At 49.9% G+C, this 14368-nt stretch overlaps 1 protein-coding gene across 2 annotated transcripts in view; it reads right to left on the bottom strand.

Moving 5' to 3' along the window:
• Positions 1-14129, bottom strand: part of TMEM63C (transmembrane protein 63C) — a 70023-nt gene extending 55894 nt beyond the window's left edge. For both annotated transcript variants that reach the window (XM_022576464.2, XM_089908014.1), the window contains exons 1-2: positions 13591-14129; positions 280-421 (exon numbers count right to left, since the gene is read on the bottom strand). The gene's annotated coding sequence lies outside the window, so the exon portion shown is untranslated. The remainder of the gene's footprint in view (positions 1-279; positions 422-13590) is intronic.
• Between the last annotated feature and the right edge of the window lie 239 nt (positions 14130-14368).

Raw genomic sequence — 14368 nt, 5'->3', positions numbered from 1 at the left:
GTCAGCTGGGCAGGAGCCACTCGGGACTCAGCTAGCAGCTCGGGCTGGGAGCATCCTAACCAGAGCCAGAGAGTCTTTGGCCCGTTTCCCAGGTCTCAGGAGCCAGGGTCACCTGGGACAGTGTCCTTCCTGGCCTCTCCTGTTAGGCTATGGATTTAGGAGGGCTGGGGAGGGCCTTTGCTCAAGCGTTGACTAGACAGCCACGGGCCATGGGCTTGAGGAAGGAGCTGGTGGTAGGGGCTTTGCCCTGCTGGGCAGGGTGATGGCAACAGCACCTACCTGGAGCAGCAGGTGAGGTCGGGGACTCAGGAGATGGGCTGTCACTGGCCCTCCCTCCTCTTAATCAGTCCTCAGGTGCTTCCAAGTGTCCCAGCTGCGTCCCTGCTTAATTCCTGACCACAAAGATGGGTCCTCCAAGGCTCTGTGGCACAGGGACAAAGAAGCGCTCTCAGGGCAGGCGGGCATGGATTCCAGTCCTCCCTGAGCCTCCCTGTGGCTCCTCCCCGAGCCCAAGCAGGCCAGGCCCCTCCCAGGTCCAACATGCTTGTCAGCATGTTCCCACAAGGCCTGACTCAGGGGAGCTCTGCACCCCGTTTGCAGCCATGACCCCCAGTCTGCCCCCCACCTCCACATCCAGCTGCCCAGCCCTGGGGTGGCTGAGCCAGGGAGCCATCCTTCACCGCAGATGGGCAAGGGCCCAAAGGGAGGGGGACCATGGACGGAACACTGCACTGGAGTCCTGGCACCTAGGTCTGCTCTGCTACTTCCCCCTGGTGAGCTAGAACACTCCCACTTTCCCTCGGTGGGGTGGAGGCTTCAGCTAGATACACAGACACTGCCTGCAGTGCTGAGCTGGGGAGATCAGAGAGACCCATAACCATCAGGTGACTTCAAGTAAGACCAGGATCATCTTGGGGTGGAGGTCTTGTTAAACTGCAGGTTTAAGGGCCCTATCCTAGCCCATCTCCAGGAAGGTGCCTGGGAACATGCATTTTAACAGGTTCCCCACGTGAGTGCGAATGAACTAGGACTCGCTGCACTATGTGCTGGGAAAGGGTCTACAAGTCCAAGGATGAAACTTTGATCATACGCATGAGGGGGTCATCAGTCCCTCCCCTAAAAGCAGCATCATAGGAGCCCAGTCTCTGCAGCAGACTAGTCAGGGGCCCTGGGCAGCCCCTGAAAACCTCTCTGGGTCTCATTTTCCTCGTGGACAAAATGCAGATTGGAGATGACCTCTTGGGCCCTTTCAGGTGTGAAATTATGAATGTAAGGAGAGGTGAACCCACTGAGAAGTAAATTTAAAAAGAAAGTTCAGGGAGCATTTTAAGTAGTATTCTCCCTGTATAAATAGTTTTTCCTAAATTCACTTTTTGAATTCTGAAAATAACATACTTACGGTGGGACAAATCAAACCATTCAAAATAATGCAGAATGAAAAGTCTCCCTGCTATTCCAGACCTCTGTTCCACTCCCAAACATAAACATTGTTAAGTTTCCTGTTTGTTTTCTTCAAGGATTTTTCCATAAATATTGACAAATATATATCTATGCCTGCATCTTTATTTTAAACCCAACCAGGACCATATTCCCGGTACTCTATCTTTGTTTCTTAGTTAGTATACATCACACATCTCTGCATACCAAGAGGCAGGTCCTTCATTCCTGTGGCAGTTCATAATGTTCCACTGAAGGATGCACTATGATTTACATGAATCTATCCTTGTTGGGACGTTTAGATTGTTTCTACATTTTTGCTGCACAAACAAAGCTTTGGTTATACATCTTTGGGCATAAGTGTGAGGTTAGCTGTAGGATAAATCCCTAGGCGTAAGGAGTCAAAAGTCAGGTGGATTTAAAATTCTGATATTGCCAAATTGTCCACCAAAGAGGATGAACCAGTTTGCGCTGCCCAGCCACGCATGAAGAGTGCCTGTTACCCCCCCACCACCCTTGACAACACTGTGAATTATCGAAGTTTTAAACTTTGCCAATATGCAAGTTGAAAATGGCAACTTGTTTCAATGTGTAATTCTTTAAATATCAGAAAGGGTGGGCATTATTTTCATGTTTATTGATTGGCTGACCTTTGCATTTATTTTTCTGTGAACTATGTTCTTTCTAATTTATCTTACTGATTTTTAAGAGGTTTTTCTAAATTAAGGCAATTAACTTTTACGTGTGTTACAAATTGTCATTTGTCTCTTTTTTTACCTCTATTTATGGCATCTTTTGTTTACAGAAATTTCAGATTTTTCTGTAGTCAAAAGTATTTCCTGGGGCTTCCCTGGTGGCACAGTGGTTAAGAATCCGCCTGCCAGTGCAAGGGACACAGGTTCGACCCCTGGTCCAAGAAGATCCCACATGCCACAGAGCAACTAAGACTGTGCGCCACAACTACTGAGCCCGCGTGCCACAACTAGTGAAGCCCACGTGCCTAGAGCCCGTGCTCTGCAACAAGAGAAGCAACTGCAGTGAGGAGCCCGTGTACCACAATGAAGAGTGGCCCCCTCTCGCCACAACTAGAGAAAGCCCGTGCGCAGCAATGAAGACCCAACACAACCAAAAATAAATAAATAAAACAAAATAAATTTGTAATAAAAAAAAGTATTTCCTACTAGAGGATCCTAAAAATATTTGTCCATGTTTTCCACTAGTATTAGGATTTTTTTTTCTTTTTAATCTTTGCTTCTTTTTAATTTTCTTTCTAGAATTTATTTTGGTGTTTCAAGTGTGGTAGGCCAGCTTTATTTCTTTCTCCAAAGGGCTAATTGTCTCAAAGTCATGTTTGGATAATTCATTTTCTGCCTGTCACCCCTCTACATTCAAAATCTCAGTTTAACTATGTATTAGGATAGATAACAAAGAGTCAAGTGCTGAGTCAAATGCCAACTTCATTGGATCTAGGAGAAGTTACCTAACCTTCCTGTGCCTCAGTCTCCTTGTCTAAAAATGGGGTTAACCGAATTATGTAGGGGAAAATATAGGGAAACAAAGTATTGTGGGGATTTTCAGGCAGTTCACTAAGAAAAATATTACATTATTTCTATGGATTTTAGGATATGTGTGGTACTTGTCAGCTTTCTGACACATTATTTGATACAATTTCATTTCTCATTCTAAATAAATAAATATTTCTAACTTTGGGAAGAAATGAGGACAACAATAGCACCATCTGCTTAGGGTTATTATGAGACTTCAATGACTTATTTCAGAAAAAGGATGTAGAAAGATGAAACTATGAGACTCACCTTCGCTGTAAAGACACACACAGGCTATAAGTGAAAGGACGGAAGAAGATATTCCATGCAAATGGTAAACAAAAGAGACCAGGGGTGGCCACACTTATATCAGATAAAACAGACTTTAGGTCAAAAGCTGCCACAAGAGACAAAGAAGGATATTATATAATGATAAAAAGTCAATTCCCCAGGAAGAAATAACAATTATAAATATATATGCACCTAACAGCAGAGCACCCAAATATATGAAGGAAGCATTGACAGAATGGAAGGGAGGAATAGTAACACAATAATAGTGGGAGATTTCAATAAACCTCTTTCAATAATGGGTAGAACAACCAGACAGAAGATGAATAAGGAAACAGAGGACTTGGATATATTCAACACTATAGACCAACTGGACCCAACGGACATATATAGAACACTCCACCCAACAGCAGCAGAACACACATTCTTCTCAAGGGCACACAGAATATTCTCCACGATAGATCATGTGTTAGGCTACAGGTGAGGGCCACAGAACAGTGCCTGGCACATGGGAATTACTATATGTTGGTGATTACTATTACCATCAGCACATAGTAAATGTGCTTGGGTCTTTGTCCAGATATACTGTTTTGTTTCATTGATCTGTGAGGCAGTTCCATCACTCGACAAATATCTATAATTATGTGTGAAGCCCTGTTCTAAGGAAGTGCTGGGAACCAGGAGTGAGCAGCAGTAATAAGAGCTGTTCTTGCCCCCTCGGGTTAGACTCACTTCTAGTTATTTTTAGCACTTTTACTGATATAAAAAATATATTTTTTTCATTTTATATATATATATATATATATATATATATATATATTTGTGTGTGTGTGTGTGGTACGCGGGCCTCTCACTGTTGTGGCCTCTCCCGTTGCGGAGCACAGGCTCCGGATGCGCAGGCTCAGCGGCCATGGCTCACGGGCCCAGCCGCTCCGCGGCATGTGGGATCTTCCCAGACCGGGGCGCGAACCCGTGTCCCCTGCATCGGCAGGCGGACTCTCAACCACTGCGCCACCAGGGAAGCCCCATTATATTTTAAAAGAGGCTAAAGTTTATATACAGGAAAACGATACATTTTTGTTCTTAATAGTTATTAGCAGTCATCTTAGTATATTCCATTATTATTTCTAATAGTTTTCCAGTGGACTTTCTTCTTTTTTCTCCAGATGGCCAATCTCATCATCTACAATTTAAATCGATAAACTGGCCTCCTTTTATAACTCACATTTTCAAACTTTGTATTGGCTTGTACTTCTAGGGAAGTGTTAAAGAATGAAGGTAATGGTGGTCACTTGTTCCTTGTAGGTATGTCTTTGTACACACATATACACATACATACACAAACACATAAAATGTTAAGCAATATCCATCTATTCCTATTAAGTAAGAGTTAAAATCAGGGACATATGTTGAACTTTATCAAATGCCTTTTAAGTATTTTTAGCATTTATGGAGCTGCTTATATGATTTTTCATCTCTTCTGAACTGTTAGTTTGTTCAATGATATTAATAGTTCTCCTAATATTGAATCTATATCTCTGGAATATAACCCCACGTGCTTGTGGTATATTCATTTTTTAAACATAATGTTGTGTGAGTCTATCTGTTTCTAGTAATTTATGAATTTTGCACCAATATTCATAAATGAGATTTTTTGTAGTACTTTATCTCTTTTTTGTGTGTGTGCTGTTTTTGTCAGTGTTGTGCTGGCTTCATAGACTACTCTGGAATCTTTCCTTCTCTGTGATCTGGCACAGTTGGTGCAGTTTAAATAACATTGGAATTATCTCTTCCTTGAAGGTTTGATAGAAATTAAGAGCTGTCTAAACCTGGGGTTTTTTGGAGTGGAGTTTTATGAAAACTCAGTTTCTTCCATGATTATTGGTCTGTTGGGGTTTTCTAGTTCTTCTGGGGTCAAAGTGATGATTTGTATTTTCTCAGAAAACTCTCAGTTTCAGATGGTCTTCAACTTGCATGTTGTCGAGCACAGTATCCTTAAAGAATTCTTTCTGTTTTCTCTGTATCACTGGCTACTTCTCCAATTTGATGTTCAATGTTATGTTTGGCTCATTCCTCCCCCAACTCACATTAGATTATCTGGACTTAAGAAAAATCATAAAGTGACATGTGATTTTTTCCCAGGAGCCTATTTACTATGTGCACAGCCCACAAATGGAGGAGCTAGAATGAGGGATGAGGATGAGGAAAGCAGCAGGGGAGGGGCAGCTTGATAAACATTTGAAAAGTGCAAAGAGCCTGCCCACACACTCCCTGGCCTTGAACACCCTACATCTCCTTTCCCCAGCTCCCCCCACCCAGTTAAACCCACCAACTCCCACCCTTCCTTCAACACCCAGCTGTCACCTCCTCTTGGAACCTTTCCTGATCTCCCTGGGAAAAGTCAGCACCTTTCCTCTGACATCCCAGATTACTCAATTTTTTTTTTTAATTTTGAAAAATTTTAGACACAAAAAAGTTAAAAGTATAAAACCAACAAAATTAACAAATGTTAATATTCTGTGGACCTAATCAAACTTACAAGCTTTTGCACGGCGAAGGAAACCATAAAAAAAAAACAAAAAGACAACCTATGGAATGGGAGAAAATACCTGCAAATGATGTGACAGGCAAGGGCTTAATCTCCAAAATATACAAACAGCTCATACAACTCAACAACAAAAAAACAAACAACCCAATTGAAAAATGGGCAGAAGACCTTAATAGACATTACTCCAAAGAAGACCTACAGATGCCCAGTAAGCGCATGAAAAGATGCTCAACATCACTAATCATTAGAGAAATGCAAATCAAAACTGCAATGAGATACCACCTCACACCAGTCAGAATGGCCATCATTAAAAAGTCTACAAATAACAAACACTCGGGGCTTCCCTGGTGGCACAGTGGTTGAGAGTCTGTCTGCCAATGCAGGGGACACGGGTTCGTGCCCCGGTCCGGGAAGATCCCACATGCTGCGGAGCAGCTAGGCCCGTGAGCCATGGCCGCTGAGCCTGCGCTTCCGGAGCCTGTGCTCCGCAACGGGAGAGGCCACAACAGTGAGAGGCCCGCGTACCGCAAAAAAAACAAAACGAAACACTGGAGAGGGTGTGGAGAAAAGGGAACCCTCCGTGTATACACTGCTGGTGGGAATGTAAGTTGGTGCAGCCACTATGGAAAACAGTATGGAGGTTCCTCAGAAAACTAAAAATAGAATTGCCATATGATCCAGCAATCCCACTCCTGGGCATATACCCAGACAAAACTAAAATTCAAAAAGATACATGCACCCCTATGTTCATAGCAGCACTATTCACAATAGCCAAGTCATGTAAACAACCAAAATGTCTATCGACAGATGAATGGATAAAGAAGATGTGGCACATATACACAATGGAATAGTACTCAGCCATAAAAAAGAACAAAATGATGCCATTTGCAGCAACATGGAAGCAACTAGAGATTATCATACTAAGTGAAGTCAGTCAGAAGGAGAAAGACAAATACCATACGACATCACTTATACGTGGAATCTAAAATGTGGCACAAATGAACCAATCTACAAAACAGAAACAGACTCACAGACATAGAGAAGAGACTGGTGGTTGCCAAGGGGGAGGGGGTGGGGGAGGGGAGGACTGGGAGTGTGGGATTAGCAGATGCCAGCTGGTATATACAGGATGGATACACAGCAAGGTCCCACTGCAGAGCTCAGGGAGCTGTGTTCAATATCCTGTGATAAACCGTAATGGACAAGAACATGGAAAAATCGCGTCTATGCGTGTATAGCTGAGTCACTTTGCTGTACAGCAGAGATCGGCAGAACACTGTAAATCAACTCTACTTCAACAAAAAAAAGTTTAAAAAAACCCAAATGTTAACATCCTGTCATTTTTGCTTCCGATCTTTCTTGTTAAAAGGAGTGTTACAAATTAGAAGTCCTTTCTTTTCCCCTTTCAGTCTCAGTGCCCTCTCTCTGCTTCTCCAAAGACCAGCACAAGCATGAACTTGGTAGGTATTACAGCACTGCAACATGTTTGTGTCCATAAATCATAGACATTGTTTTTTGGTTTTTATTAAAATTAAATTTTCACTAATGGTACTATTCTGCAATTTCCTTTTTCTGCAATATTGTTTTTGAGATTGATGCATGATAATAAAGGATATGTGTGTGTGTGTGTGTGTGTGTATGTGTGTATATATATATATAAACTTTTTTGAGGTATAATTTATAAAACATAAAATTCTCCAATTATTTATATTTTAACTGCTGTTGTAACATCACATTTTTACTTGTCCACTCCATTATTGTAGATATTGAGGTCGAGACCTCTTTTTTTGTGTTTCGAACACTGCTGCCCTAGATAGCCATGGAACCGTCTCCTTATGCACATGTGTGAGTTTCTCTGGATAATTATACAGCCAGATGTGAAACTGTTGGTCATAAAGTATGTACATTTTCACCTTTAATTGCCATTGCCCAAATGTCCCCTGGTGTTTGTACTGCCATTATTGGAGCATCTCTGAAGCTGTCGTCATTATCTGGTGACGTGCCTACCTGTCCCTTCCCCGTGAATTACTGGAGGGCATGTATGTGACCGGCACTCAATGAACACGATAAATGAAAGGATGAGCTCACCGTCTAGCAGAAGAGACGGACTCAAATGGGACAAGCGCATTAAAGGCTACGAGACCTCCTGTGGCTGGGATCCAGGGAAGGCTTCATGGAGGAGAAGGCATTCAAATTGGGGTTTGAAGACCAGGGAGACCCTGAACAGATGAGGACGGGGATGAGGGGGGAGTGGGTGGGACAATCCAGGGTACATGTGATTTGCCAGAGTAATCGTTCTTAGCCGAGTTGGGGGTGGGGTGTGTGTGTTTTGTAAAAACTTCAAGGTGATGCGATACCTCCCCGGTCCCCATGCAGGAAGAGCCTCTGAGCTGGAGCAGGGTGCGAGGGAAGGGTGAAGGAAGCAGATGGGCAGACTGGAAAAGGTATTTGGGGCTTAACCCAAGATGACCGTTCAGTGGCGGGCTCTGGGGAGCCAGTAAGAAGGGACCAGGTCAGAGCTGGGCTCCAAGATGATTCATCCGAACAGGCAGGCAGGTAGCTGCTCTCGGCCCCTGGAATAAGGCCTATGTCAGAGAGCCCGCTCCTCCCAACCTCTTTTCCTCCTCTGTCTCCGGGAAAAAATCAGGGCTGTGGGGCCTGGGTTTCCTCCCCAGACCCACAGGAGGGAGGGAGCTCTACCTGCTCCTCCACTCGGCAGCTCTGGGAGCCCAGGCCAGGGGCTTGCACATCGCTTCCTGTCCCCTCCACGCCCCCCTGCTCCGCGCAGGTACCTGGACCAGGGCTCCGAGGAGTCCGTCTGTGAAGTGCGGAGCATCTCTTCCCTCTGCCTGGGCTCAGGCATCCTGAACACGCCTTCAGTGTGTCCCAGGGCATGGGTGGGGTGGGGTGGGAATCCTATCCTTCCATTTTCCCTGTTGCCCTTCAGCAGAACCCAGCTCTGGGCACCCTGCCCAGAGTGGAGGGGAAGGGGAAGACGCATGACCTTCACTTCAGCCTGAGCAGCTTCAACAAAAGCACCAGCGGCAACGGCAGGCGAGCTGAGGATGTGTCAGCTGCGCCCTGGAGACGGACCAGCCTCGGGCCAGTTTAGGCTCCACCACTGTTGTGCGTGGGTGTGGCTGTGGCTATTACGACCTCTCTGGGCCCCAGCTTTCTCTTCTATCGAGTGGGCTCACACCTGCTCTGTCCCTCTCCTGGGCGTGCAGAGGACTAAAAAGTAATGACAAGGAATGTGAGGTCGCTGAGTGGCACCAGGATCTCAGGCCAGGGACACTGTTCAGGCTCTTGCTCTTCCGGTGCCTGAGGAAGTCTCCCCGAAGTCTGGCCTAATTCGCAGGCCTGGGCACACTAGGTCCTGGCCCAGGAGGGATCCCTGACCTGGTACCAACCCGTTTGCTGTACTGAAGGATGCCCCGCTCTGGCTCTGAGATGTCCCCCTCTACCAGGTCCTCAGGGATCTGAAGCTCTTTTTAAGGGAACAGCTCAGCTCCAACAGTGCCTAGGGCCGCCAACACCGTTGGTCAGCTACTGCCACCAAAGCGTGGCCAGCCAGCTCAGAGACCCCGGGACAGCTGGCCACTCGGCAGGTAAAAGGGTGAGCAATTGGGAAGTAGGGGGCTCCCAGTCACCAATCACATGCCAGACACCTTTCTGCTTCCTCCCACTCACCCTCCGAACGGCCCATTGCAGTGGGGGTTATGCTGCCATGTTGTGAATGGAAGACTCACAGAGGTGAAGCGAGCAGTTAATGAAGCAGGCGGAAACTCAGCTCCCAAGTGCCCCCAGGCAGTGTGTCTGGTGTGCCGGCCTCCACGCTCCCAAGCCCTCCATCACGCATGGATGGCCTCCACATCAAAAACCTAACAGATAGCCGTATCCTTGGCCAACTGGCCAGAGGTCCACCTTGCTCATCGGTGTCTCCACAGATCTCAGGATGCCTTGCTCTTTTGCCAGGACCCCGTGGCCTGGGGCCAGTGTCCCGCTGGCTGGGCACAATTCTGAGAAGACTCAGCCAGAGGGAGGAGAAGGCTCCTGTCTCCGGGGTCACCTTCCTTGGCGAGGCCACTCAGTCATGGGGAGGGCAGGCTTGGCTTCTGGCTGGAAGCTGGCCTGACCTCTCTGCCTCTGATCCTCTGAGGCTGCCAGAGGCCCCGACTTGGCATCAACAAGGGTCTGCAGGTGGCACAGGGCTGTGCCGTACCTCAGCCACCCCAGCTCAGCTCTTCAGAGCCTGCCTCCCGGGTGCTCGTGCGAAACAGCAGAGTGGAAAGTGAGAAAAGCAGGAGGAGGGAGCCCAGGACACTTGGATCCTGGTTTTCTAATTGGGCCCAGGCTTCAGGTTCTTTTTGGAGCATTACTAATCACGAGGAGGCCGGAGGTGACAGTGGGATACCCCCTCCCCCTGCCTCTGCGGGTTCCAGTACCAGCCCCAGGCACGCTGGGAAGGACCGTGGCAGCTTGGGTACCTACCCTGCCCTAGAAACACAGGACAGAAAGTTCTGGCCACTGGTGCTCTTCTAAAGAGCCACCCTTGGTTGGTCCAGAGCAATCCAGACAGATCTAGAACAAGGACACAGCATACCTCCTGAGCTGCCCGTGTCATGTTCTCACCTCAACTCCCCCACTACCCTGTTTTGCAGAAGTTGCACCAGCCACCTCGTGGGCAAGAACGAGGGGCCCGCTGTACACCACCCATGTTGACCTGTGAGTGAGCTGCAAAAGCCACTGCTCTCCCGGAGAGGGAAGAGGAGGGAATGTCCGGCAAAACAATGCCCTAAAAGCTGCCGGTCTCACCTGAAGCTGAGTGCTTCCCCTAAGCGCTTACATTACAGCCTTCCCAGGGCGAGACTGCCCGTGGCCCTGAATGCTCTGCAGCCTCCCTGCACCCCGGACACTCTGTGCAAAGAGCTCCCAGCACTTTACGCCCATTATCTCTACAGTTCTTTCACCAGCTCCTTCCCAGGAAGAACCAGGGTGGAGAGTCCATGGGATTCGAGAGTCAGTGGGGAGGATCCAGGCCTGCAGGCAGGTCTGCTGTGCTTACGGTGTGGAAATCATGTTAAATGTCACAGGTGGTTGAGGAGGGGGAAGGGAAGTCCTCAAGGGCCAAAACACAACATGAACTGGGCTGGGGAAGGATGGCCTGCCTGCCAAACCTAGCAGGGTGCTCTAGACTGGCCATGGCGGGGAGACGGCAGCCTCCGCAGAGGGATTGGCCACATTTCCCCCATCGAGGCCGGAAACAGATGGCTTCAATCTAGACCAGAGTCTCCAGGAATAACATTTCCCATCTGCAATAAACACTTGACATGTGTCCAAAGCCCTCCCACCCATCAGGGGAAGGTGTTTTCATGTTTTCAGGTAGGGAAACTTGGAGGGCAGAGTGCCAGCTAATAGGGGCTCTGGTCCAGAAGCAGGTACTATGTTCTGTAAGTGGTTGTCCTCCCACTACCTGAGGGCCTCTCCAAGGCCTGCCTCTGCCTCTGCCTCTGCCTCTGCTTCTGCCAACCAGGAGGGATCACCACCAGTTTTCCTGGGTCATGGGGCAGTGGCCTTCCTCCTGGAGAAGGGCTAGAAGGGACCCTTGGGGGGCAGAGGAGCCAGACACACGGTGGGTACTCCTCTCTCTGGCATTGTACTGTCACTCCACGGGCAGCTAGCTGTGATCTGGGAACCCCATCCCCTCCCACAGGCCACCCCAGTGATTACTCGTGGTCATCATGTAGCCCAGGGCATGTGATGGAATCACCAGGGGCCAGCTTTCAGGGGCTCTGTGCTCAGAGGGTGTGTCTGAAAAGCATCAACTCATGCACCAGGCACATGGTAACTGTTTTGCTCAGAATCACGGACTTCGCATCCTGTGATGCTGTCAGAGGGATAACTGAAGTCCCTCTGCCCGTGGGCCCCCTCAGTGGCTGTGATCACAGCTGCTGGCACCAGGGCAGAAGAAATAGCTGCTCTTGGCTCCGAGAGGCCCACAGAATTTGTGTGTCCACTCTGGGTGCACGATGGGTAACCAGGTAACCAAGAGACTTTGGCTCCCCTCTTCAAGTTGCTTCTTTCCTAAGAAATCTGAAAACACATCTCAATGGAGGAGAAGATGCTGGAGCTGTCCTCTACCACTGACACCCCCCTCCCATAAGGAGGCACTCACAGCCTCACCTCACCGGGGCAGGGGCTGAAGGTGGAGAGGAGGAGAGAGGAAGGGGCCTCATCCAGTCCGCCCTGCGATGGGCCGGGGGAGTCAGCAGACCTGGGTGCAGGTAAGAGCCCTGGAGCAACTCGCTGCACCCTCTGTGCCTCAGCTTCCTCACCTGTACAGTGACACTGCCTTGCTCCAGCTCTAAAATAAAATACAGCTCTCTGCCCGCCTCAGTTTCCCCCCAGAGAAAGGCATCTGCACCAGGGAGAAGGAGGGTGAATTCACAAGGTGAATTCAGGAAAAGTTCACCTCCAAGGGCAACAGATCCTATGCAGTCCATTTCTCCGGGGGACAGGAGTTGGGGAGGGAGCAAGGTTGAGATCCACGGGGTGGTGGTGGGGTTGACGCTGAGAGAAGGTGGACTCAGTTCCCCCAGCTCTTCTCCAGGGAGAGGAGGGCTGTTAACGGAGAACGTCCAATCTGCCTGTCCCCCGTCCTTCCCACAGCAGCCTGGGAACTTCCAATTGGCTTTCATCAAGGCTGGCACACGAGACTGAAGCCCAGAACTGGGCTGCCCCTTCCGGCCTTCCTCTCCTGGAAGCCAACTCTCATTCTCTCCCTGAGCCCACAAGCAGAGCAGGGGCCCGTAGCTCCACTACTTAGATGACTGTTTTTCATGAGTAATTTTTCCCTGTCCTCATACAATTCTGATCCCTGCAATGTTCACAGCCATGACACTCTGGAGACTCCACAGGAGTTATATCTCCCTCCATTCTCAGGAATGAGGAAAGGGGGCACTGGGGGTGGGGGGTGTCCACCCCAGATTGGAACGGAGGCCTACAGAGTAAGCTCAGCCCCTGCCGCTCCAGAGAGCTTCAGGGCAAGGCAGTGCCTGGGAGGCCAGCTCTGCAGGACCTGCTGAGTGACCTTGGTGAAGCCACAGCACCCCTGGGCCTCAGTTTCCCCAGGTCCATCATACAGATCCAAAGTTTCTCTCTCAAGGCCAAGGTGAGGATGAACGCAAGAACCTTTCTGTGAAAGCATATGAGAAAAGGTGCCATATTTTGCCCCTGAGAGCCCAGAAGTCCCGCCCACTCAGCACAGAATGAGACCGACCCACCCCCACCCCACCCCACCCCCGCCAACTGCAGCGCAGCCGTGACGCTGCCATAAGTCATAACCGCGTTGTAGACTGCGGGGGAGAGCGCGCCCCTCCCATGCCAGCCCAGTGAGTGGGAGGCACAGCCCCAGGGAATCCCTGCATGGGGGTGGTCCAGAGAGGTAACCAACAGGCAGACAGAGGGGGACCCCAGGCAAGCCTCCTGCCCACCCACCCCACCCCCCCGACCCAATGAATACGGTCGACCAAGCCACGGCCCTTCCCGGTAGGCGGCTCCTTCCACCCTGCCCTGGGTCCACGCTGGGGGAGAGCCGGCGAGGCCACGGAGTGTGGCGCAGTCTCCCCCGCCCCCATCCCTCCCAGTCCGAGGTCCCGGAAAGCGTAGAGCAAGCAGTCCTGCCCCACCCCCTCCCCTGTCCAAGACCCGGATTGTGCGCCCCTTCTTCCAGCCGGGAAGACCAGTTCCAGCTGATACCACCCGCTTGCTCACCACGTCTGCGCCCTCGGCGCCACGGCCCCAGCGCCAGGAAAGGTACGCAGGCCGCCGGGATGCGGTGACAGGCAACACGCTCCCTACCTGGGAGGAGACTGCCAGTCGGTCCTCCTCCTCGCGGGCCTAGTGAAGCCAGCCCCACCTGGCAAGGGACTGTCAGCAAATTCCCCGCTGCATCACCATGGGAGCGGCATCCCGGCCCCTCCCAGGCAGAAGCCAACCTTGGCCCCGCCCCAATGCTGCTTGACCCGCGAGGGAACCCAGGCTGGATTTTCATATGCAAAGACCCAGGCTCCGCCTTAGAGGCTTTGTAGCTACCAGGAACCATCAGCAAATTACCATCGCAAATCTACAAGGCTGGCAGTCCCTTGCTGTAGACACTCCAGCTCCCTCCGAAGCTCTGGGCCCTGGCAGGCGTCCTGCTGCCCTCTGCCCACCCTACAGCCTTCACCCCCACTTCAAGCTCTCCTTTGAGGCTAGTGCCCCTTTCAACCCACCCAACCCCGCCAGCCAAAGCGAGAAAAGACAACCGCACAAAGGTAACAGCGCTTAGCCCCGCCCAGGGACCAGCTCCTGGCACCGGCCCAGTGATTGGTTCCTTCTTGCCCAGCAAAGGGAAGATCTACAAATTGACCACAGCCCTGTCCAGGAGGCCCAAGAGGGTGGGCTGGGTCATTTCCAGTTTGCCATGGGCCACAGTCCTGTAGGTCTCCAGTTTCTTCAAAGTCCTGGCTACTCTGCTGGAGACACTAGGTTTGGCTCTGGGGGCAGGTGC

Source organism: Delphinapterus leucas, chromosome 2 (genome assembly GCF_059928025.1).
Source record: "Delphinapterus leucas isolate spDelLeu-1000000601 "Yukka" chromosome 2, BTC_Dleu_Yukka2, whole genome shotgun sequence".
NCBI classification, from domain to species: Eukaryota; Metazoa; Chordata; class Mammalia; order Artiodactyla; family Monodontidae; genus Delphinapterus; species Delphinapterus leucas.
This window is presented reverse-complemented; position numbering and strand designations above follow the sequence as displayed.